Below are 16,354 nucleotides of genomic sequence, written 5' to 3'. Positions count from 1 at the left end.
GACTGGCGGTGCTATGCCGCATAGCGGGACCAGCGCGTTGAATCCTACGCCAGAACGGCCCCGGCGGCGCGAATGTCTCGGGCCGTCGAGGTCTGCTGCTTTGTCATAAAAGGGAGTTTCGATGGGCATGTCATGGGTGCGATCATACCAGCACTAATGCACCGGATCCCATCAGAACTCCGCAGTTAAGCGTGCTTGGGCGAGAGTAGTACTAGGATGGGTGACCCCCTGGGAAGTCCTCGTGTTGCACCCCTTTTATTTTTTGCCCGCTTTTTTATTTTTTGATAATATTTATTTTTAATTTGTCGGCTTTTGGCTTTTCCTCTTCGGATAATTTTTTTCCCCCGAAAATAAACTGAGTCCGGAGACTCGCGGTGCCATGCCGCATAGCGGAACAGCGCGTTGAATCCTACGCCAGAACGGCCCCGGCAGCGCGAATGCCTCGGGCCGTCGAGGTCTGCTGCTTCGTCATAAAAGGGAGTTTCGAAGGGCATGTCATGGGTGCGATCATACCAGCACTAATGCACCGGATCCGATCAGAACTCCGCAGTTAAGCGTGCTTGGGCGAGAGTAGTACTAGGATGGGTGACCCCCTGGGAAGTCCTCGTGTTGCACCCTTTTTATTTTTTGCCCGCTTTTTTATTTTTTGATAATATTTATTTTTAATTTTTCGGCTTTTGGCTTTTCCTCTTCGGATAATTTTTTTTCCCGAAAATAAACTGAGTCCGGAGACTGGCGGTGCCATGCCGCATAGCGGAACAGCGCGTTGAATCCTACGCCAGAACGGCCCCGGCAGCGCGAATGTCTCGGGCCGTCGCGGTCTGCTGCTTTGTCATTAATGGGAGTTTCGAAGGGCATGTCATGGGTGCGATCATACCAGCACTAATGCACCGGATCCCATCATAACTCCGCAGTTAAGCGTGCTTGGGCGAGAGAAGTACTAGGATGGGTGACCCCCTGGGAAGTCCTCGTGTTGCACCCTTTTTATTTTTTGCCCGCTTTTTTATTTTTTAATAATATTTATTTTTAATTTTTTGGCTTTTGGCTTTTCCTCTTCGGATAATTTTTTCCCCCCGAAAATAAACTGAGTCCGGAGACTGGCGGTGCCATGCCGCATAGCGGAACAGCGCGTTGAATCATACGCCAGAACGGCCCCGGCAGCGCGAATGTCTCGGGCCGTCGAGGTCTGCTGCTTTGTCTTAAAAGGGAGTTTCGAAGGGCATGTCTTGGGTGCGATCATACCAGCACTAATGCACCGGATCCCATGAGAACTCCGCAGTTAAGCGTGCTTGGGCGAGAGTAGTACTAGGATGGGTGACCCCCTGGGAAGTCCTCGTGTTGCACCCTTTTTATTTTTTGCCCGCTTTTTTATTTTTTGATAATATTTATTTTTAATTTTTCGGCTTTTGGCTTTTCGTCTTCGGATAATTTTTTTTCCCCGACAATAAACTGAGTCCGGAGACTGGCGGTGCCATGCCGCATAGCGGGACCAGCGCGTTGAATCCTACGCCAGAACGGCCCCGGCAGCGTGAATGTCTCGGGCCGTCGAGGTCTGCTGCTTTGTCATAAAAGGGAGTTTCGAAGGGCATGTCATGGGCGCGATCATACCAGCACTAATGCACCGGATCCCATCAGAACTCCGCAGTTAAGCGTGCTTGGGCGAGAGTAGTACTAGGATGGGTGACCCCCTGGGAAGTCCTCGTGTTGCACCCTTTTTATTTTTTGCCCGCTTTTTTATTTTTTGATAATATTTATTTTTAATTTTTCGGCTTTTGGCTTTTCCTCTTCGGATAATTTTTTTTTCCCGAAAATAAACTGAGTCCGGAGACGGGCGGTGCCATGCCGCATAGCGGAACAGCGCGTTGAATCCTACGCCAGAACGGCCCCGGCAGCGCGAATGCCTCGGGCCGTCGAGGTCTGCTGCTTCGTCATAAAAGGGAGTTTCGAAGGGCATGTCATGGGTGCGATCATACCAGCACTAATGCACCGGATCCGATCAGAACTCCGCAGTTAAGCGTGCTTGGGCGAGAGTAGTACTAGGATGGGTGACCCCCTGGGAAGTCCTCGTGTTGCACCCTTTTTATTTTTTGCCCGCTTTTTTATTTTTTGATAATATTTATTTTTAATTTTTCGGCTTTTGGCTTTTCCTCTTCGGATAATTTTTTTTCCCGAAAATAAACTGAGTCCGGAGACTGGCGGTGCCATGCCGCATAGCGGAACAGCGCGTTGAATCATACGCCAGAACGGCCCCGGCAGCGCGAATGTCTCGGGCCGTCGAGGTCTGCTGCTTTGTCTTAAAAGGGAGTTTCGAAGGGCATGTCTTGGGTGCGATCATACCAGCACTAATGCACCGGATCCCATGAGAACTCCGCAGTTAAGCGTGCTTGGGCGAGAGTAGTACTAGGATGGGTGACCCCCTGGGAAGTCCTCGTGTTGCACCCTTTTTATTTTTTGCCCGCTTTTTTATTTTTTGATAATATTTATTTTTAATTTTTCGGCTTTTGGCTTTTCGTCTTCGGATAATTTTTTTTCCCCGACAATAAACTGAGTCCGGAGACTGGCGGTGCCATGCCGCATAGCGGGACCAGCGCGTTGAATCCTACGCCAGAACGGCCCCGGCAGCGTGAATGTCTCGGGCCGTCGAGGTCTGCTGCTTTGTCATAAAAGGGAGTTTCGAAGGGCATGTCATGGGTGCGATCATACCAGCACTAATGCACCGGATCCCATCAGAACTCCGTAGTTAAGCGTGCTTGGGCGAGAGTAGTACTAGGATGGGTGACCCCCTGGGAAGTCCTCGTGTTGCACCCTTTTTATTTTTTGCCGCTTTTTTATTTTTTGATAATATTTATTTTTAATTTTTCGGCTTTTGGCTTTTTCTCTTCGGATAATTTTTTTTTCCGAAAATAAACAGAGTCCGGAGACTGGCGGTGCCATGCCGCATAGCGGAACAGCGCGTTGAATCCTACGCCAGAACGGCCCCGGCAGCGCGAATGTCTCGGGCCGTCGCGGTCTGCTGCTTTGTCATAAAAGGGAGTTTCGAAGGGCATGTCATGGGTGTGATCATACCAGCACTAATGCACCGGATCCCATCATAACTCCGCAGTTAAGCGTGCTTGGGCGAGAGAAGTACTAGGATGGGTGACCCCCTGGGAAGTCCTCGTGTTGCACCCTTTTTATTTTTTGCCCGCTTTTTTATTTTTTGATAATATTTATTTTTAATTTTTTGGCTTTTGGCTTTTCCTCTTCGGATAATTTTTTTCCCCCGACAATAAACTGGGTCCGGAGACTGGCGGTGCCATGCCGCATAGCGGGACCAGCGCGTTGAATACTACGCCAGAACGGCCCCGGCAGCGCGAATGTCTCGGGCCGTCGAGGTCTGCTGCTTTGCCATAAAAGGGAGTTTCGAAGGGCATATCATGGGTGCGATCATACCAGCACTAATGCACCGGATCCCATCAGAACTCCGCAGTTAAGCGTGCTTGGGCGAGAGTAGTACTAGGATGGGTGACCCCCTGGGAAGTCCTTGTGTTGCACCCCTTTTATTTTTTGCCCGCATTTTTCTTTTTTGATAACATTTATTTTTAATTTTTTGGCTTTTGGCTTTTCCTCTTCGGATAATTTTTTTCCCTCGAAAATAAACTGAGTCCGGAGACTCGCGGTGCCATGCCGCATAGCGGAACAGCGCATTGAATCCTACGCCAGAACGGCCCCGGCAGCGCGAATGTCTCGGGCCGTCGAGGTCTGCTGCTTTGTCATAAAAGGGTGTTTCGATGGGCATGTCATGGGTGCGATCATACCAGCCCTAATGCACCGGATCCCATCAGAACTCCGCAGTTAAGCGTGCTTGGGCGAGAGTAGTACTAGGATGGGTGACCCCCTGGGAAGTCCTCGTCTTGCACCCCTTTTTATTTTTTGCCCACTTTTTTATTTTTTGATAATATTTATTTTTAATTTTTCGGCTTTTGGCTTTTCCTCTTCGGATAATTTTTTTCCCCCGAAAATAAACTGAGTCCGGAGACTCGCGGTGCCATGCCGCATAGCGGAACAGCGCATTGAATCCTACGCCAGAACGGCCCCGGCAGCGCGAATGTCTCGGGCCGTCGAGGTCTGCAGCTTTGTCACAAAAGGGTGTTTCGATGGGCATGTCATGGGTGCGATCATACCAGCACTAATGCACCGGATCCCATCAGAACTCCGCAGTTAAGCGTGCTTGGGCGAGAGTAGTACTAGGATGGGTGACCCCCTGGGAAGTCCTCGTGTTGCACCCTTTTTATTTTTTTCTCCACTTTTTTATTTTTTGATAATATTTATTTTTAATTTTTCGGCTTTTGGCTTTTCCTCTTCGGATAATTTTTTTCCCCCGAAAATAAACTGAGTCCGGAGACTGGCGGTGCTATGCCGCATAGCGGGACCAGCGCGTTGAATCCTACGCCAGAACGGCCCCGGCGGCGCGAATGTCTCGGGCCGTCGAGGTCTGCTGCTTTGTCATAAAAGGGAGTTTCGATGGGCATGTCATGGGTGCGATCATACCAGCACTAATGCACCGGATCCCATCAGAACTCCGCAGTTAAGCGTGCTTGGGCGAGAGTAGTACTAGGATGGGTGACCCCCTGGGAAGTCCTCGTGTTGCACCCCTTTTATTTTTTGCCCGCTTTTTTATTTTTTGATAACATTTATTTTTTATTTTTCGGCTTTTGGCTTTTCCTCTTCGGATAATTTTTTTCCTCCGAAAATAAACTGAGTCCGGAGACTGGCGGTGCCATGCCGCATAGCGGAACAGCGTGTTGAATCCTACGCCAGAACGGCCCCGGCAGCGCGAATGTCTCGGGCCGTCGAGGTCTGCTACTTTGTCATAAAAGGGAGTTTCGAAGGGCATGTCTTGGGTGCGATCATACCAGCACTAATGCACCGGATCCTATCAGAACTCCGCAGTTAAGCGTGCTTGGGCGAGAGTAGTACTAGGATGGGTGACCCCCTGGGAAGTCCTCGTCTTGCACCCCTTTTTATTTTTTGCCCACTTTTTTATTTTTTGATAATATTTATTTTTAATTTTTCGGCTTTTGGCTTTTCCTCTTCGGATAATTTTTTTCCCCCGAAAATAAACTGAGTCCGGAGACTCGCGGTGCCATGCCGCATAGCGGAACAGCGCATTGAATCCTACGCCAGAACGGCCCCGGCAGCGCGAATGTCTCGGGCCGTCGAGGTCTGCAGCTTTGTCACAAAAGGGTGTTTCGATGGGCATGTCATGGGTGCGATCATACCAGCACTAATGCACCGGATCCCATCAGAACTCCGCAGTTAAGCGTGCTTGGGCGAGAGTAGTACTAGGATGGGTGACCCCCTGGGAAGTCCTCGTGTTGCACCCTTTTTATTTTTTTCTCCACTTTTTTATTTTTTGATAATATTTATTTTTAATTTTTCGGCTTTTGGCTTTTCCTCTTCGGATAATTTTTTTCCCCCGAAAATAAACTGAGTCCGGAGACTGGCGGTGCTATGCCGCATAGCGGGACCAGCGCGTTGAATCCTACGCCAGAACGGCCCCGGCGGCGCGAATGTCTCGGGCCGTCGAGGTCTGCTGCTTTGTCATAAAAGGGAGTTTCGATGGGCATGTCATGGGTGCGATCATACCAGCACTAATGCACCGGATCCCATCAGAACTCCGCAGTTAAGCGTGCTTGGGCGAGAGTAGTACTAGGATGGGTGACCCCCTGGGAAGTCCTCGTGTTGCACCCCTTTTATTTTTTGCCCGCTTTTTTATTTTTTGATAACATTTATTTTTTATTTTTCGGCTTTTGGCTTTTCCTCTTCGGATAATTTTTTTCCTCCGAAAATAAACTGAGTCCGGAGACTGGCGGTGCCATGCCGCATAGCGGAACAGCGTGTTGAATCCTACGCCAGAACGGCCCCGGCAGCGCGAATGTCTCGGGCCGTCGAGGTCTGCTACTTTGTCATAAAAGGGAGTTTCGAAGGGCATGTCTTGGGTGCGATCATACCAGCACTAATGCACCGGATCCTATCAGAACTCCGCAGTTAAGCGTGCTTGGGCGAGAGTAGTACTAGGATGGGTGACCCCCTGGGAAGTCCTCATGTTGCACCCTTTTTATTTTTTGCCCGCTTTTTTATTTTTTGATAATATTTATTTTTAATTTTTTGGCTTTGGGCTTTTCCTCTTCGGATAATTTTTTTCCCCCGACAATAAACTGGGTCCGGAGACTGGCGGTGCCATGCCGCATAGCGGGACCAGCGCGTTGAATCCTACGCCAGAACGGCCCCGGCAGCGCGAATGTCTCGGGCCGTCGAGGTCTGCTGCTTTGTCATAAAAGGGAGTTTCGAAGGGCATATCATGGGTGCGATCATACCAGCACTAATGCACCGGATCCCATCAGAACTCCGCAGTTAAGCGTGCTTGGGCGAGAGTAGTACTAGGATGGGTGACCCCCTGGGAAGTCCTCGTGTTGCACCCCTTTTATTTTTTGCCCGCTTTTTTCTTTTTTGATAACATTTATTTTTAATTTTTTGGCTTTTGGCTTTTCCTCTTCGGATAATTTTTTTCCCTCGAAAATAAACTGAGTCCGGAGACTCGCGATGCCATGCCGCATAGCGGAACAGCGCATTGAATCCTACGCCAGAACGGCCCCGGCAGCGCGAATGTCTCGGGCCGTCGAGGTCTGCTGCTTTGTCATAAAAGGGTGTTTCGATGGGCATGTCATGGGTGCGATCATACCAGCACTAATGCACCGGATCCCATCAGAACTCCGCAGTTAAGCGAGCTTGGGCGAGAGTAGTACTAGGATGGGTGACCCCCTGGGAAGTCCTCGTGTTGCACCCCTTTTATTTTTTGCCCGCTTTTTTCTTTTTTGATAACATTTATTTTTAATTTTTTGGCTTTTGGCTTTTCCTGTTGGGATAATTTTTTTCCCTCGAAAATAAACTGAGTCCGGAGACTCGCGGTGCCATGCCGCATAGCGGAACAGCGCGTTGAATCCTACGCTAGAACGGCCCCGGCAGCGCGAATGCCTCGGGCCGTCGCGGTCTGCTGCTTTGTCATAAAAGGGAGTTTCGAAGGGCATGTCATGGGTGCGATCATACCAGCACTAATGCACCGGATCCCATCATAACTCCGCAGTTAAGCGTGCTTGGGCGAGAGAAGTACTAGGATGGGTGACCCCCTGGAAAGTCCTCGAGTTGCACCCTTTTTATTTTTTGCCCGCTTTTTTATTTTTTGGTAATATTTATTTTTAATTTTTTGGCTTTTGGCTTTTCCTCTTCGGATAATTTTTTCTCCCAGAAAATAAACTGAGTCCGGAGACTGGCGGTGCCATGCCGCATAGCGGAACAGCGCGTTGAATCATACGCCAGAACGGCCCCGGCAGCGCGAATGTCTCGGGCCGTCGAGGTCTGCTGCTTTGTCTTAAAAGGGAGTTTCGAAGGGCATGTCTTGGGTGCGATCATACCAGCACTAATGCACCGGATCCCATCAGAACTCCGCAGTTAAGCGTGCTTGGGTGAGAGTAGTACTAGGATGGGTGACCCCCTGGGAAGTCCTCGTGTTGCACCCTTTTTATTTTTTGCCCGCTTTTTTATTTTTTGATAATATTTATTTTTAATTTTTCGGCTTTTGGCTTTTCCTCTTCGGATAATTTTTTTTCCCCGACAATAAACTGAGTCCGGAGACTGGCGGTGCCATGCCGCATAGCGGGACCAGCGCGTTGAATCCTACGCCAGAACGGCCCCGGCAGCGTGAATGTCTCGGGCCGTCGAGGTCTGCTGCTTTGTCATAAAAGGGAGTTTCGAAGGGCATGTCATGGGTGCGATCATACCAGCACTAATGCACCGGATCCCATCAGAACTCCGTAGTTAAGCGTGCTTGGGCGAGAGTAGTACTAGGATGGGTGACCCCCTGGGAAGTCCTCGTGTTGCACCCTTTTTATTTTTTGCCCGCTTTTTTATTTTTTGATAATATTTATTTTTAATTTTTCGGCTTTTGGCTTTTCCTCTTCGGATAATTTTTTTTTCCGAAAATAAACTGAGTCCGGAGACTGGCGGTGCCATGCCGCATAGCGGAACAGCGCGTTGAATTCTACGCCAGAACGGCCCCGGCAGCGCGAATGTCTCGGGCCGTCGCGGTCTGCTGCTTTGTCATAAAAGGGAGTTTCGAAGGGCATGTCATGGGTGTGATCATACCAGCACTAATGCACCGGATCCCATCATAACTCCGCAGTTAAGCGTGCTTGGGCGAGAGAAGTACTAGGATGGGTGACCCCCTGGGAAGTCCTCGTGTTGCACCCTTTTTATTTTTTGCCCGCTTTTTTATTTTTTGATAATATTTATTTTTAATTTTTTGGCTTTTGGCTTTTCCTCTTCGGATAATTTTTTTCCCCCGACAATAAACTGGGTCCGGAGACTGGCGGTGCCATGCCGCATAGCGGGACCAGCGCGTTGAATCCTACGCCAGAACGGCCCCGGCAGCGCGAATGTCTCGGGCCGCCGAGGTCTGCTGCTTTGTCATAAAAGGGAGTTTCGAAGGGCATATCATGGGTGCGATCATACCAGCACTAATGCACCGGATCCCATCAGAACTCCGCAGTTAAGCGTGCTTGGGCGAGAGTAGTACTAGAATGGGTGACCCCCTGGGAAGTCCTCGTGTTGCACCCCTTTTATTTTTTGCCCGCATTTTTCTTTTTTGATAACATTTATTTTTAATTTTTTGGCTTTTGGCTTTTCCTCTTCGGATAATTTTTTTCCCTCGAAAATAAACTGAGTCCGGAGACTCGCGGTGCCATGCCGCATAGCGGAACAGCGCATTGAATCCTACGCCAGAACGGCCCCGGCAGCGCGAATGTCTCGGGCCGTCGAGGTCTGCTGCTTTGTCATAAAAGGGTGTTTCGATGGGCATGTCATGGGTGCGATCATACCAGCCCTAATGCACCGGATCCCATCAGAACTCTGCAGTTAAGCGTGCTTGGGCGAGAGTAGTACTAGGATGGGTGACCCCCTGGGAAGTCCTCGTCTTGCACCCCTTTTTATTTTTTGTCCACTTTTTTATTTTTTGATAATATTTATTTTTAGTTTTTCGGCTTTTGGCTTTTCCTCTTCGGATAATTTTTTTCCCCCGAAAATAAACTGAGTCCGGAGACTCGCGGTGCCATGCCGCATAGCGGAACAGCGCATTGAATCCTACGCCAGAACGGCCCCGGCAGCGCGAATGTCTCGGGCCGTCGAGGTCTGCTGCTTTGTCATAAAAGGGTGTTTCGATGGGCATGTCATGGGTGCGATCATACCAGCACTAATGCACCGGATCCCATCAGAACTCCGCAGTTAAGCGTGCTTGGGCGAGAGTAGTACTAGGATGGGTGACCCCCTGGGAAGTCCTCGTGTTGCACCCTTTTTATTTTTTTCTCCACTTTTTTATTTTTTGATAATATTTATTTTTAATTTTTCGGCTTTTGGCTTTTTCTCTTCGGATAATTTTTTTCCCCCGAAAATAAACTGAGTCCGGAGACTGGCGGTGCTATGCCGCATAGCGGGACCAGCGCGTTGAATCCTACGCCAGAACGGCCCCGGCGGCGCGAATGTCTCGGGCCGTCGAGGTCTGCTGCTTTGTCATAAAAGGGAGTTTCGATGGGCATGTCATGGGTGCGATCATACCAGCACTAATGCACCGGATCCCATCAGAACTCCGCAGTTAAGCGTGCTTGGGCGAGAGTAGTACTAGGATGGGTGACCCCCTGGGAAGTCCTCGTGTTGCACCCCTTTTATTTTTTGCCCGCTTTTTTATTTTTTGATAATATTTATTTTTAATTTGTCGGCTTTTGGCTTTTCCTCTTCGGATAATTTTTTTCCCCCGAAAATAAACTGAGTCCGGAGACTCGCGGTGCCATGCCGCATAGCGGAACAGCGCGTTGAATCCTACGCCAGAACGGCCCCGGCAGCGCGAATGCCTCGGGCCGTCGAGGTCTGCTGCTTCGTCATAAAAGGGAGTTTCGAAGGGCATGTCATGGGTGCGATCATACCAGCACTAATGCACCGGATCCGATCAGAACTCCGCAGTTAAGCGTGCTTGGGCGAGAGTAGTACTAGGATGGGTGACCCCCTGGGAAGTCCTCGTGTTGCACCCTTTTTATTTTTTGCCCGCTTTTTTATTTTTTGATAATATTTATTTTTAATTTTTCGGCTTTTGGCTTTTCCTCTTCGGATAATTTTTTTTCCCGAAAATAAACTGAGTCCGGAGACTGGCGGTGCCATGCCGCATAGCGGAACAGCGCGTTGAATCCTACGCCAGAACGGCCCCGGCAGCGCGAATGTCTCGGGCCGTCGCGGTCTGCTGCTTTGTCATTAAAGGGAGTTTCGAAGGGCATGTCATGGGTGTGATCATACCAGCACTAATGCACCGGATCCCATCATAACTCCGCAGTTAAGCGTGCTTGGGCGAGAGAAGTACTAGGATGGGTGACCCCCTGGGAAGTCCTCGTGTTGCACCCTTTTTATTTTTTGCCCGCTTTTTTATTTTTTGATAATATTTATTTTTAATTTTTTGGCTTTTGGCTTTTGCTCTTCGGATAATTTTTTCCCCCCGAAAATAAACTGAGTCCGGAGACTGGCGGTGCCATGCCGCATAGCGGAACAGCGCGTTGAATCATACGTCAGAACGGCCCCGGCAGCGCGAATGTCTCGGGCCGTCGAGGTCTGCTGCTTTGTCTTAAAAGGGAGTTTCGAAGGGCATGTCTTGGGTGCGATCATACCAGCACTAATGCACCGGATCCCATGAGAACTCCGCAGTTAAGCGTGCTTGGGCGAGAGTAGTACTAGGATGGGTGACCCCCTGGGAAGTCCTCGTGTTGCACCCTTTTTATTTTTTGCCCGCTTTTTTATTTTTTGATAATATTTATTTTTAATTTTTCGGCTTTTGGCTTTTCGTCTTCGGATAATTTTTTTTCCCCGACAATAAACTGAGTCCGGAGACTGGCGGTGCCCTGCCGCATAGCGGGACCAGCGCGTTGAATCCTACGCCAGAACGGCCCCGGCAGCGTGAATGTCTCGGGCCGTCGAGGTCTGCTGCTTTGTCATAAAAGGGAGTTTCGAAGGGCATGTCATGGGTGCGATCGTACCAGCACTAATGCACCGGATCCCATCAGAACTCCGCAGTTAAGCGTGCTTGGGCGAGAGTAGTACTAGGATGGGTGACCCCCTGGGAAGTCCTCGTGTTGCACCCTTTTTATTTTTTGCCCGCTTTTTTATTTTTTGATAATATTCATTTTTAATTTTTCGGCTTTTGGCTTTTCCTCTTCGGATAATTTTTTTTTCCCGAAAATAAACTGAGTCCGGAGACGGGCGGTGCCATGCCGCATAGCGGAACAGCGCGTTGAATCCTACGCCAGAACGGCCCCGGCAGCGCGAATGTCTCGGGCCGTCGCGGTCTGCTGCTTTGTCATAAAAGGGAGTTTCGAAGGGCATGTCATGGGTGCGATCATACCAGCACTAATGCACCGGATCCCATCATAACTCCGCAGTTAGGCGTGCTTGGGCGAGAGAAGTACTAGGATGGTTGACCCCCTGGGAAGTCCTCGTGTTGCACCCTTTTTATTTTTTGCCCGCTTTTTTATTTTTTGATAATATTTATTTTTAATTTTTTGGCTTTTGGCTTTTCCTCTTCGGATAATTTTTTCCCCCCGAAAATAAACTGAGTCCGGAGACTGGCGGTGCCATGCCGCATAGCGGAACAGCGCGTTGAATCCTACGCCAGAACGGCCCCGGCAGCTCGAATGTCTCGGGCCGTCGAGGTCTGCTGCTTTGTCATAAAAGGGAGTTTCGAAGGGCATGTCATGGGTGCGATCATACCAGCACTAATGCACCGGATCCCATCAGAACTCCGCAGTTAAGCGTGCTTGGGCGAGAGTAGTACTAGGATGGGTGACCCCCTGGGAAGTCCTCGTGTTGCACCCCTTTTATTTTTTGCCTGCTTTTTTATTTTTTGATAACATTTATTTTTTATTTTTCGGCTTTTGGCTTTTCCTCTTCGGATAATTTTTTTCCCCCGAAAATAAACCGAGTCCGGAGACTGGCGGTGCCATGCCGCATAGCGGAACAGCGTGTTGAATCCTACGCCAGAACGGCCCCGGCAGCGCGAATGTCTCGGGCCGTCGAGGTCTGCTACTTTGTCATAAAAGGGAGTTTCGAAGGGCATGTCTTGGGTGCGATCATACCAGCACTAATGCACCGGATCCTATCAGAACTCCGCAGTTAAGCGTGCTTGGGCGAGAGTAGTACTAGGATGGGTGACCCCCTGGGAAGTCCTCATGTTGCACCCTTTTTATTTTTTGCCCGCTTTTTTATTTTTTGATAATATTTATTTTTAATTTTTTGGCTTTTGGCTTTTCCTCTTCGGATAATTTTTTTCCCCCGACAATAAACTGGGTCCGGAGACTGGCGGTGCCATGCCGCATAGCGGGACCAGCGCGTTGAATCCTACGCCAGAACGGCCCCGGCAGCGCGAATGTCTCGGGCCGTCGAGGTCTGCTGCTTTGTCATAAAAGGGAGTTTCGAAGGGCATATCATGGGTGCGATCATACCAGCACTAATGCACCGGATCCCATCAGAACTCCGCAGTTAAGCGTGCTTGGGCGAGAGTAGTACTAGGATGGGTGACCCCCTGGGAAGTCCTCGTGTTGCACCCCTTTTATTTTTTGCCCGCTTTTTTCTTTTTTGATAACATTTATTTTTCATTTTTTGGCTTTTGGCTTTTCCTCTTCGGATAATTTTTTTCCCTCGAAAATAAACTGAGTCCGGAGACTCGCGATGCCATGCCGCATAGCGGAACAGCGCATTGAATCCTACGCCAGAACGGCCCCGGCAGCGCGAATGTCTCGGGCCGTCGAGGTCTGCTGCTTTGTCATAAAAGGGTGTTTCGATGGGCATGTCATGGGTGCGATCATACCAGCACTAATGCACCGGATCCCATCAGAACACCGCAGTTAAGCGTGCTTGGGCGAGAGTAGTACTAGGATGGGTGACCCCCTGGGAAGTCCTCGTGTTGCACCCCTTTTATTTTTTGCCCGCTTTTTTATTTTTTGATAATATTTATTTTTAATTTTTTGGCTTTTGGCTTTTCCTCTTCGGATAATTTTTTTCCCCCGACAATAAACTGGGTCCGGAGACTGGCGGTGCCATGCCGCATAGCGGGACCAGCGCGTTTAATCCTACGCCAGAACGGCCCCGGCAGCGCGAATGTCTCGGGCCGTCGAGGTCTGCTGCTTTGTCATAAAAGGGAGTTTCGAAGGGCATATCATGGGTGCGATCATACCAGCACTAATGCACCGGATCCCATCAGAACTCCGCAGTTAAGCGTGCTTGGGCGAGAGTAGTACTAGGATGGGTGACCCCCTGGGAAGTCCTCGTGTTGCACCCTTTTTATTTTTTGCCCGCTTTTTTATTTTTTGATAATATTTATTTTTAATTTTTCGGCTTTTGGCTTTTCGTCTTCGGATAATTTTTTTTCCCCGACAATAAACTGAGTCCGGAGACTGGCGGGGCCATGCCGCATAGCGGGACCAGCGCGTTGAATCCTACGCCAGAACGGCCCCGGCAGCGTGAATGTCTCGGGCCGTCGAGGTCTGCTGCTTTGTCATAAAAGGGAGTTTCGAAGGGCATGTCATGGGTGCGATCGTACCAGCACTAATGCACCGGATCCCATCAGAACTCCGCAGTTAAGCGTGCTTGGGCGAGAGTAGTACTAGGATGGGTGACCCCCTGGGAAGTCCTCGTGTTGCACCCTTTTTATTTTTTGCCCGCTTTTTTATTTTTTGATAATATTCATTTTTAATTTTTCGGCTTTTGGCTTTTCCTCTTCGGATAATTTTTTTTTCCCGAAAATAAACTGAGTCCGGAGACGGGCGGTGCCATGCCGCATAGCGGAACAGCGCGTTGAATCCTACGCCAGAACGGCCCCGGCAGCGCGAATGTCTCGGGCCGTCGCGGTCTGCTGCTTTGTCATAAAAGGGAGTTTCGAAGGGCATGTCATGGGTGCGATCATACCAGCACTAATGCACCGGATCCCATCATAACTCCGCAGTTAGGCGTGCTTGGGCGAGAGAAGTACTAGGATGGGTGACCCCCTGGGAAGTCCTCGTGTTGCACCCTTTTTATTTTTTGCCCGCTTTTTTATTTTTTGATAATATTTATTTTTAATTTTTTGGCTTTTGGCTTTTCCTCTTCGGATAATTTTTTCCCCCCGAAAATAAACTGAGTCCGGAGACTGGCGGTGCCATGCCGCATAGCGGAACAGCGCGTTGAATCCTACGCCAGAACGGCCCCGGCAGCTCGAATGTCTCGGGCCGTCGAGGTCTGCTGCTTTGTCATAAAAGGGAGTTTCGAAGGGCATGTCATGGGTGCGATCATACCAGCACTAATGCACCGGATCCCATCAGAACTCCGCAGTTAAGCGTGCTTGGGCGAGAGTAGTACTAGGATGGGTGACCCCCTGGGAAGTCCTCGTGTTGCACCCCTTTTATTTTTTGCCTGCTTTTTTATTTTTTGATAACATTTATTTTTTATTTTTCGGCTTTTGGCTTTTCCTCTTCGGATAATTTTTTTCCCCCGAAAATAAACCGAGTCCGGAGACTGGCGGTGCCATGCCGCATAGCGGAACAGCGTGTTGAATCCTACGCCAGAACGGCCCCGGCAGCGCGAATGTCTCGGGCCGTCGAGGTCTGCTACTTTGTCATAAAAGGGAGTTTCGAAGGGCATGTCTTGGGTGCGATCATACCAGCACTAATGCACCGGATCCTATCAGAACTCCGCAGTTAAGCGTGCTTGGGCGAGAGTAGTACTAGGATGGGTGACCCCCTGGGAAGTCCTCATGTTGCACCCTTTTTATTTTTTGCCCGCTTTTTTATTTTTTGATAATATTTATTTTTAATTTTTTGGCTTTTGGCTTTTCCTCTTCGGATAATTTTTTTCCCCCGACAATAAACTGGGTCCGGAGACTGGCGGTGCCATGCCGCATAGCGGGACCAGCGCGTTGAATCCTACGCCAGAACGGCCCCGGCAGCGCGAATGTCTCGGGCCGTCGAGGTCTGCTGCTTTGTCATAAAAGGGAGTTTCGAAGGGCATATCATGGGTGCGATCATACCAGCACTAATGCACCGGATCCCATCAGAACTCCGCAGTTAAGCGTGCTTGGGCGAGAGTAGTACTAGGATGGGTGACCCCCTGGGAAGTCCTCGTGTTGCACCCCTTTTATTTTTTGCCCGCTTTTTTCTTTTTTGATAACATTTATTTTTCATTTTTTGGCTTTTGGCTTTTCCTCTTCGGATAATTTTTTTCCCTCGAAAATAAACTGAGTCCGGAGACTCGCGATGCCATGCCGCATAGCGGAACAGCGCATTGAATCCTACGCCAGAACGGCCCCGGCAGCGCGAATGTCTCGGGCCGTCGAGGTCTGCTGCTTTGTCATAAAAGGGTGTTTCGATGGGCATGTCATGGGTGCGATCATACCAGCACTAATGCACCGGATCCCATCAGAACACCGCAGTTAAGCGTGCTTGGGCGAGAGTAGTACTAGGATGGGTGACCCCCTGGGAAGTCCTCGTGTTGCACCCCTTTTATTTTTTGCCCGCTTTTTTATTTTTTGATAATATTTATTTTTAATTTTTTGGCTTTTGGCTTTTCCTCTTCGGATAATTTTTTTCCCCCGACAATAAACTGGGTCCGGAGACTGGCGGTGCCATGCCGCATAGCGGGACCAGCGCGTTGAATCCTACGCCAGAACGGCCCCGGCAGCGCGAATGTCTCGGGCCGTCGAGGTCTGCTGCTTTGTCATAAAAGGGAGTTTCGAAGGGCATATCATGGGTGCGATCATACCAGCACTAATGCACCGGATCCCATCAGAACTCCGCAGTTAAGCGTGCTTGGGCGAGAGTAGTACTAGGATGGGTGACCCCCTGGGAAGTCCTCGTGTTGCACCCTTTTTATTTTTTGCCCGCTTTTTTATTTTTTGATAATATTTATTTTTAATTTTTCGGCTTTTGGCTTTTCGTCTTCGGATAATTTTTTTTCCCCGACAATAAACTGAGTCCGGAGACTGGCGGTGCCATGCCGCATAGCGGGACCAGCGCGTTGAATCCTACGCCAGAACGGCCCCGGCAGCGTGAATGTCTCGGGCCGTCGAGGTCTGCTGCTTTGTCATAAAAGGGAGTTTCGAAGGGCATGTCATGGGTGCGATCGTACCAGCACTAATGCACCGGATCCCATCAGAACTCCGCAGTTAAGCGTGCTTGGGCGAGAGTAGTACTAGGATGGGTGACCCCCTGGGAAGTCCTCGTGTTGCACCCTTTTTATTTTTTGCCCGCTTTTTTAT

The 16,354-nt window shown here is 49.6% G+C and overlaps 42 non-coding genes and 3 pseudogenes across 42 annotated transcripts; all 45 read left to right on the top strand.

The window, feature by feature from the left end:
- Positions 1-134: 134 nt before the first annotated feature.
- LOC149760664 (5S ribosomal RNA) lies at positions 135-253 on the top strand. Its single transcript, XR_016409697.1, has one exon. It is a non-coding gene; the product is annotated as a 5S ribosomal RNA (ribosomal RNA).
- Positions 254-499: 246 nt separating this feature from the next.
- LOC149760663 (5S ribosomal RNA) lies at positions 500-618 on the top strand. Its single transcript, XR_016404263.1, has one exon. It is a non-coding gene; the product is annotated as a 5S ribosomal RNA (ribosomal RNA).
- A 245-nt stretch (positions 619-863) lies between these two features.
- LOC149760662 (5S ribosomal RNA) lies at positions 864-982 on the top strand. The gene has a single exon (XR_016406645.1). It is a non-coding gene; the product is annotated as a 5S ribosomal RNA (ribosomal RNA).
- Positions 983-1,228: 246 nt separating this feature from the next.
- On the top strand, positions 1,229-1,347 carry LOC149760661 (5S ribosomal RNA). Its single transcript, XR_016401389.1, has one exon. It is a non-coding gene; the product is annotated as a 5S ribosomal RNA (ribosomal RNA).
- Positions 1,348-1,594: 247 nt separating this feature from the next.
- Positions 1,595-1,713, top strand: LOC149760660 (5S ribosomal RNA). The gene has a single exon (XR_016403038.1). It is a non-coding gene; the product is annotated as a 5S ribosomal RNA (ribosomal RNA).
- Positions 1,714-1,959: 246 nt separating this feature from the next.
- Positions 1,960-2,078, top strand: LOC149760659 (5S ribosomal RNA). Its single transcript, XR_016404262.1, has one exon. It is a non-coding gene; the product is annotated as a 5S ribosomal RNA (ribosomal RNA).
- A 245-nt stretch (positions 2,079-2,323) lies between these two features.
- On the top strand, positions 2,324-2,442 carry LOC149760658 (5S ribosomal RNA). The gene has a single exon (XR_016401388.1). It is a non-coding gene; the product is annotated as a 5S ribosomal RNA (ribosomal RNA).
- A 247-nt stretch (positions 2,443-2,689) lies between these two features.
- On the top strand, positions 2,690-2,808 carry LOC149760657 (5S ribosomal RNA). Its single transcript, XR_016412644.1, has one exon. It is a non-coding gene; the product is annotated as a 5S ribosomal RNA (ribosomal RNA).
- Positions 2,809-3,052: 244 nt separating this feature from the next.
- LOC149760656 (5S ribosomal RNA) lies at positions 3,053-3,171 on the top strand. Its single transcript, XR_016407635.1, has one exon. It is a non-coding gene; the product is annotated as a 5S ribosomal RNA (ribosomal RNA).
- A 247-nt stretch (positions 3,172-3,418) lies between these two features.
- On the top strand, positions 3,419-3,537 carry LOC149760655 (5S ribosomal RNA). Its single transcript, XR_016400837.1, has one exon. It is a non-coding gene; the product is annotated as a 5S ribosomal RNA (ribosomal RNA).
- A 246-nt stretch (positions 3,538-3,783) lies between these two features.
- On the top strand, positions 3,784-3,902 carry LOC149760654 (5S ribosomal RNA). Its single transcript, XR_016405587.1, has one exon. It is a non-coding gene; the product is annotated as a 5S ribosomal RNA (ribosomal RNA).
- Positions 3,903-4,149: 247 nt separating this feature from the next.
- On the top strand, positions 4,150-4,268 carry LOC149760653 (5S ribosomal RNA). The gene has a single exon (XR_016412047.1). It is a non-coding gene; the product is annotated as a 5S ribosomal RNA (ribosomal RNA).
- A 248-nt stretch (positions 4,269-4,516) lies between these two features.
- Positions 4,517-4,635, top strand: LOC149760652 (5S ribosomal RNA). Its single transcript, XR_016409695.1, has one exon. It is a non-coding gene; the product is annotated as a 5S ribosomal RNA (ribosomal RNA).
- Positions 4,636-4,881: 246 nt separating this feature from the next.
- LOC149760651 (5S ribosomal RNA) lies at positions 4,882-5,000 on the top strand. The gene has a single exon (XR_016405534.1). It is a non-coding gene; the product is annotated as a 5S ribosomal RNA (ribosomal RNA).
- A 247-nt stretch (positions 5,001-5,247) lies between these two features.
- Positions 5,248-5,366, top strand: LOC149760650 (5S ribosomal RNA). The gene has a single exon (XR_016412046.1). It is a non-coding gene; the product is annotated as a 5S ribosomal RNA (ribosomal RNA).
- Positions 5,367-5,614: 248 nt separating this feature from the next.
- Positions 5,615-5,733, top strand: LOC149760649 (5S ribosomal RNA). Its single transcript, XR_016409694.1, has one exon. It is a non-coding gene; the product is annotated as a 5S ribosomal RNA (ribosomal RNA).
- Positions 5,734-5,979: 246 nt separating this feature from the next.
- On the top strand, positions 5,980-6,098 carry LOC149760648 (5S ribosomal RNA). Its single transcript, XR_016407330.1, has one exon. It is a non-coding gene; the product is annotated as a 5S ribosomal RNA (ribosomal RNA).
- Positions 6,099-6,345: 247 nt separating this feature from the next.
- Positions 6,346-6,464, top strand: LOC149760647 (5S ribosomal RNA). Its single transcript, XR_016409693.1, has one exon. It is a non-coding gene; the product is annotated as a 5S ribosomal RNA (ribosomal RNA).
- A 246-nt stretch (positions 6,465-6,710) lies between these two features.
- On the top strand, positions 6,711-6,829 carry LOC149760646 (5S ribosomal RNA). Its single transcript, XR_016402711.1, has one exon. It is a non-coding gene; the product is annotated as a 5S ribosomal RNA (ribosomal RNA).
- A 246-nt stretch (positions 6,830-7,075) lies between these two features.
- Positions 7,076-7,194, top strand: LOC149760645 (5S ribosomal RNA; annotated as a pseudogene).
- Positions 7,195-7,440: 246 nt separating this feature from the next.
- LOC149760644 (5S ribosomal RNA) lies at positions 7,441-7,559 on the top strand. The gene has a single exon (XR_016402349.1). It is a non-coding gene; the product is annotated as a 5S ribosomal RNA (ribosomal RNA).
- A 247-nt stretch (positions 7,560-7,806) lies between these two features.
- On the top strand, positions 7,807-7,925 carry LOC149760643 (5S ribosomal RNA). The gene has a single exon (XR_016412643.1). It is a non-coding gene; the product is annotated as a 5S ribosomal RNA (ribosomal RNA).
- Positions 7,926-8,170: 245 nt separating this feature from the next.
- On the top strand, positions 8,171-8,289 carry LOC149760642 (5S ribosomal RNA). The gene has a single exon (XR_016407634.1). It is a non-coding gene; the product is annotated as a 5S ribosomal RNA (ribosomal RNA).
- A 247-nt stretch (positions 8,290-8,536) lies between these two features.
- LOC149760641 (5S ribosomal RNA) lies at positions 8,537-8,655 on the top strand. Its single transcript, XR_016400503.1, has one exon. It is a non-coding gene; the product is annotated as a 5S ribosomal RNA (ribosomal RNA).
- A 246-nt stretch (positions 8,656-8,901) lies between these two features.
- LOC149760640 (5S ribosomal RNA) lies at positions 8,902-9,020 on the top strand. Its single transcript, XR_016407719.1, has one exon. It is a non-coding gene; the product is annotated as a 5S ribosomal RNA (ribosomal RNA).
- A 247-nt stretch (positions 9,021-9,267) lies between these two features.
- Positions 9,268-9,386, top strand: LOC149760639 (5S ribosomal RNA). Its single transcript, XR_016412045.1, has one exon. It is a non-coding gene; the product is annotated as a 5S ribosomal RNA (ribosomal RNA).
- A 248-nt stretch (positions 9,387-9,634) lies between these two features.
- On the top strand, positions 9,635-9,753 carry LOC149760638 (5S ribosomal RNA). Its single transcript, XR_016409692.1, has one exon. It is a non-coding gene; the product is annotated as a 5S ribosomal RNA (ribosomal RNA).
- Positions 9,754-9,999: 246 nt separating this feature from the next.
- LOC149760637 (5S ribosomal RNA) lies at positions 10,000-10,118 on the top strand. Its single transcript, XR_016404261.1, has one exon. It is a non-coding gene; the product is annotated as a 5S ribosomal RNA (ribosomal RNA).
- Positions 10,119-10,363: 245 nt separating this feature from the next.
- Positions 10,364-10,482, top strand: LOC149760636 (5S ribosomal RNA). The gene has a single exon (XR_016407633.1). It is a non-coding gene; the product is annotated as a 5S ribosomal RNA (ribosomal RNA).
- A 246-nt stretch (positions 10,483-10,728) lies between these two features.
- LOC149760635 (5S ribosomal RNA) lies at positions 10,729-10,847 on the top strand. The gene has a single exon (XR_016401387.1). It is a non-coding gene; the product is annotated as a 5S ribosomal RNA (ribosomal RNA).
- A 247-nt stretch (positions 10,848-11,094) lies between these two features.
- LOC149760634 (5S ribosomal RNA) lies at positions 11,095-11,213 on the top strand. The gene has a single exon (XR_016402795.1). It is a non-coding gene; the product is annotated as a 5S ribosomal RNA (ribosomal RNA).
- Positions 11,214-11,459: 246 nt separating this feature from the next.
- LOC149760633 (5S ribosomal RNA) lies at positions 11,460-11,578 on the top strand (annotated as a pseudogene).
- Positions 11,579-11,824: 246 nt separating this feature from the next.
- On the top strand, positions 11,825-11,943 carry LOC149760632 (5S ribosomal RNA). The gene has a single exon (XR_016409691.1). It is a non-coding gene; the product is annotated as a 5S ribosomal RNA (ribosomal RNA).
- Positions 11,944-12,189: 246 nt separating this feature from the next.
- On the top strand, positions 12,190-12,308 carry LOC149760631 (5S ribosomal RNA). Its single transcript, XR_016407329.1, has one exon. It is a non-coding gene; the product is annotated as a 5S ribosomal RNA (ribosomal RNA).
- Positions 12,309-12,555: 247 nt separating this feature from the next.
- On the top strand, positions 12,556-12,674 carry LOC149760630 (5S ribosomal RNA). The gene has a single exon (XR_016409689.1). It is a non-coding gene; the product is annotated as a 5S ribosomal RNA (ribosomal RNA).
- A 246-nt stretch (positions 12,675-12,920) lies between these two features.
- LOC149760629 (5S ribosomal RNA) lies at positions 12,921-13,039 on the top strand. Its single transcript, XR_016404370.1, has one exon. It is a non-coding gene; the product is annotated as a 5S ribosomal RNA (ribosomal RNA).
- A 247-nt stretch (positions 13,040-13,286) lies between these two features.
- LOC149760628 (5S ribosomal RNA) lies at positions 13,287-13,405 on the top strand. The gene has a single exon (XR_016412044.1). It is a non-coding gene; the product is annotated as a 5S ribosomal RNA (ribosomal RNA).
- Positions 13,406-13,652: 247 nt separating this feature from the next.
- LOC149760627 (5S ribosomal RNA) lies at positions 13,653-13,771 on the top strand. The gene has a single exon (XR_016402794.1). It is a non-coding gene; the product is annotated as a 5S ribosomal RNA (ribosomal RNA).
- Positions 13,772-14,017: 246 nt separating this feature from the next.
- On the top strand, positions 14,018-14,136 carry LOC149760626 (5S ribosomal RNA; annotated as a pseudogene).
- A 246-nt stretch (positions 14,137-14,382) lies between these two features.
- LOC149760625 (5S ribosomal RNA) lies at positions 14,383-14,501 on the top strand. Its single transcript, XR_016409688.1, has one exon. It is a non-coding gene; the product is annotated as a 5S ribosomal RNA (ribosomal RNA).
- Positions 14,502-14,747: 246 nt separating this feature from the next.
- LOC149760624 (5S ribosomal RNA) lies at positions 14,748-14,866 on the top strand. The gene has a single exon (XR_016407328.1). It is a non-coding gene; the product is annotated as a 5S ribosomal RNA (ribosomal RNA).
- Positions 14,867-15,113: 247 nt separating this feature from the next.
- LOC149760623 (5S ribosomal RNA) lies at positions 15,114-15,232 on the top strand. Its single transcript, XR_016409687.1, has one exon. It is a non-coding gene; the product is annotated as a 5S ribosomal RNA (ribosomal RNA).
- Positions 15,233-15,478: 246 nt separating this feature from the next.
- LOC149760622 (5S ribosomal RNA) lies at positions 15,479-15,597 on the top strand. The gene has a single exon (XR_016404369.1). It is a non-coding gene; the product is annotated as a 5S ribosomal RNA (ribosomal RNA).
- A 247-nt stretch (positions 15,598-15,844) lies between these two features.
- Positions 15,845-15,963, top strand: LOC149760621 (5S ribosomal RNA). The gene has a single exon (XR_016412043.1). It is a non-coding gene; the product is annotated as a 5S ribosomal RNA (ribosomal RNA).
- Positions 15,964-16,210: 247 nt separating this feature from the next.
- On the top strand, positions 16,211-16,329 carry LOC149760620 (5S ribosomal RNA). Its single transcript, XR_016402793.1, has one exon. It is a non-coding gene; the product is annotated as a 5S ribosomal RNA (ribosomal RNA).
- Positions 16,330-16,354: the final 25 nt, after the last annotated feature.

Source organism: Phoenix dactylifera, chromosome 4, assembly GCF_051530095.1.
Source record: "Phoenix dactylifera cultivar Ajwa chromosome 4, Ajwa_hap1_PhDact_Kaust_v1.1, whole genome shotgun sequence".
NCBI classification, from domain to species: domain Eukaryota; kingdom Viridiplantae; phylum Streptophyta; class Magnoliopsida; order Arecales; family Arecaceae; genus Phoenix; species Phoenix dactylifera.
This window is presented reverse-complemented; position numbering and strand designations above follow the sequence as displayed.